At 39.9% G+C, this 3212-nt stretch overlaps 1 pseudogene; it reads left to right on the top strand.

Annotated features, from left to right (window-relative positions):
* Nucleotides 1-1977: 1977 nt before the first annotated feature.
* On the top strand, nucleotides 1978-2917 carry LOC138920974 (olfactory receptor 4C46-like; annotated as a pseudogene).
* Nucleotides 2918-3212: the final 295 nt, after the last annotated feature.

Below are 3212 nucleotides of genomic sequence, written 5' to 3'. Positions count from 1 at the left end.
TTTAATTTATGTCACTATACTCTTTTCTGATCTGTTGGAGAGTTCACCTCAGAGTACGAAAATGCAGCAAAGCTATGCACTTTGTTCTCACATAAGTATAAGATCTCTATTTTGGATAATTAAATAGTAATGTTCTTTTCCACTATCTTTGAAAGGAAAAGAAACATTTTTGCAGAGTACAATTTCTTATATTTATGTTTCCTCTTTTCTTTCCTTTGGGAAATTTATGTCCCCAAATCTCCTTATTCTATTAGTAAAATAATTTCCTATAACCAGGAATGATGGATGATGGATGTTATGGAGGTTGGGAGAAGATGATGTGAGAATGCATATGGCAGACACACAAAGGCGTGAGAGGATCTCATGGATGGACGGCCTGCTGCCATTTGTAATAAAATGTTGGGGGAGGGATTTCCAAAGGTATTTAACAGGAACAGTTTTTAAGACTTTGTGTGGACATATATAGGTTAATATACACAGCAAGTGTCCAATAAATTGACTGAGTGGACATGTAATAGGTACTTATGGTAAGTAATAGATTTTAAATGTGTTTGTGTCTGTGTGTATATATGTAGAGAACTTTATTTAGCAGACTCTTTCTTTCTGTTCTCCACACTAAGTTTCTATTTTTACAGGTTTAAAAATAAGAGTTTCCTTTGCTTGACAGATCCTTATGTATTGAATACCTACCCAAGAATTTTTTTTTATCCCTGTCTACTGAAGCTGGAAATTTCCTGAATGTCGCTATGCTAAACTGTATTTGGAACATTATTTTGAAGAATAATTAACAAACACTATAGTTATCATAAATGTAAAAATGACCCAATAACATACTCTTTCCTTAAGGCAATTAATATTTTCCTACTTACCCTATAAAGTGTGTCAGAAACTATTAAACTGGAAGGCAGCTTCCTTTCAAAAGCTTGTTTCTCATAAAGTAGAGAGTAGTGATAAATAGAGTGGGAGGATGATAAGGCTGGAATTCCTAGGTTTATAGCTGGGGAAACGTGCATAGTTTTACAAATGAAAGTGTAGGAAGTGTGATAATTCACCCAGCATTTATTCATCACCCAATAGGTGCCAGGCATTGCAGATGTTATGCCAGGCACTGTGGTAGGCACAGCAAGAAAACACACGTGAATAGCATAGTGTTTTGGTAGGTACTAGGGAGTGTGTGTCACCCATGACTTATTTTTTTCCCTGATCTGTCTACTTCTGACAAATAGTTATTGACCACGTCTTTCTTTCCACAGTTAGAGCCGTGGGTTCAAATGTAAATTCTCCTGGAAGAGGGAATGACTTTTACCTTACAAAATCTATCTGAGAGTTGCGATTTGTAAGCTCACAGACACAGAGGAGGGTTTGAAAGCACAGCACATCAAAATGACTAAGCAAAGTCACAAAGTTGGAGGGGGCCAGCCCCATGGCCAAGTGGTTAAAATTCCATGCATTCTACTTTGGAGGCCTGGGTTCTCAGGTTCAGATCCCAAGTGCGGAGGTATTCTATTCATTTGCCATGCTCTGGAGGCACCCCACATACATAATAGAGGAAGATCAGCACAGACGTTAGCTCAGGGCTAATCTTCCTCAAGGGAAAAAAAATAGAGGAGAATTCACAACGGATGTTAGCTCAGGGCAAAACTTCCTCACACAAAAAAGGGTCATAGAGTTGGAACCAGGAAAATCTAGATGTCAGATATACAGTATTTTCTCAGTAAACCACGCGTCAAATGTTGCCCTATAGAGGTTTTATAGGTGACAGGTACTAGGTGTCTGAAGAGATTGAAAGCAACATGGAGGTAATGAGGAAGAATTGAAACAATTACTGGGGCAAAGAGTGCCAAGGACATGCTCCATGTTTATATTGACTACTCTATTTTTGTACTGTGAAATACAGACTACAATCCCTTCATGTTCATTAGGGATTTTTTTTCTCTTTGTAGATAATGTAGGCGGCAGGAAGGTGTTAATTCCTGAATGGATCACCTCACACCTTCCAACAATATGACTGAATTTATTCTCTTAGAACTCACACAGAATCCAGACTTGCAGAAAATACTCTTCATTGTCTTTTTGTTCATTTTTCTATTTACAGTGCTGGCCCATTTGCTCATTGTCATCACCATCTCCCTCAGCATCACACTTTCAGCTCCCATGTACTTCTCTCTTACTTACTTGTCCTTTATAGATGCAGCCTATCCTTCTGTCACCACTCCCAAGATGAACATCCACTGGCTGTGCCAGAGAAGAACCATTTTCTTCAGGGGCTGCCTGATTCAGCTCTTTGTAGAACACTTTCTTGGAGGATCAGAGATCATCCTCCTCATTGTTGTGGTCTATGATAGCTATGTGGCCATCTGCAGGCCTCTGTACCACATGACCTCATGCAACAGGGGCTCTGCCACCTCCTGGTGGTAGTGGCCTAGATCAGGGGGATCCTGCACCCTACTGTGCAGATTCTTTTCATGCTTGACTTGCCCTTCTGTGGTCCCAATGTCATTGACCACTTCATGTGCAATCTCTTTCCACTGCTGAAACTTGCCTGCAGGGACTCCTACAGGCTCGGAATGGTTGTGGTAACCAACGGTGGGGCCATGTGCTTGCTTATTTTTTCCATGCTGCTCATCTCTTTCATAGCCATCCTGACCTCCTTCAGGTCCTATGGCTCCAAAGGATGACACAAATACCTCCCACCTTGTGGCTCCCACTTTACTGTAGCTGTACTCTTTTTGTGTCTTGGATATTTACCTGCATGTGTCCTGTGGCCACCTACCCTGTGGTCAAGTTAGTGACTGTATTCTTTGCAATCCTCATTCCCGTATTAAATCCTATCATTTACAGAATGAGAAACTCGGAGGTAAAACATGACATAAGGGGAGACAAGTACCATATGATTACACTCATTTGTGGAAGGTAATCAAAGACATACATAACAAGAACAGATTAGTGATTACTAGAGGAGTAGGGAATGAGGGAGGGTGAAAGGGGTAAAGGGGCACACATGTATGGTGATGTTTAAAAACTAGACTATTGGTGGTGAATATGATGCAGCCAATAAAGTAAATGAAATATAATAATGTACACCTGTAACTTACATAATGTTATAAGCCAATATATCCCCAACAAAATAAATAAAAAAAAAACAGAGAGAGGCAAAGGGAGAATTGATGATAGAAGGAAAAAGCAATGTCACAACAGCAGCAGAAGGAGAA

Source organism: Equus caballus, chromosome 27 (genome assembly GCF_041296265.1).
Source record: "Equus caballus isolate H_3958 breed thoroughbred chromosome 27, TB-T2T, whole genome shotgun sequence".
Lineage (NCBI taxonomy): Eukaryota > Metazoa > Chordata > Mammalia > Perissodactyla > Equidae > Equus > Equus caballus.
This window is presented reverse-complemented; position numbering and strand designations above follow the sequence as displayed.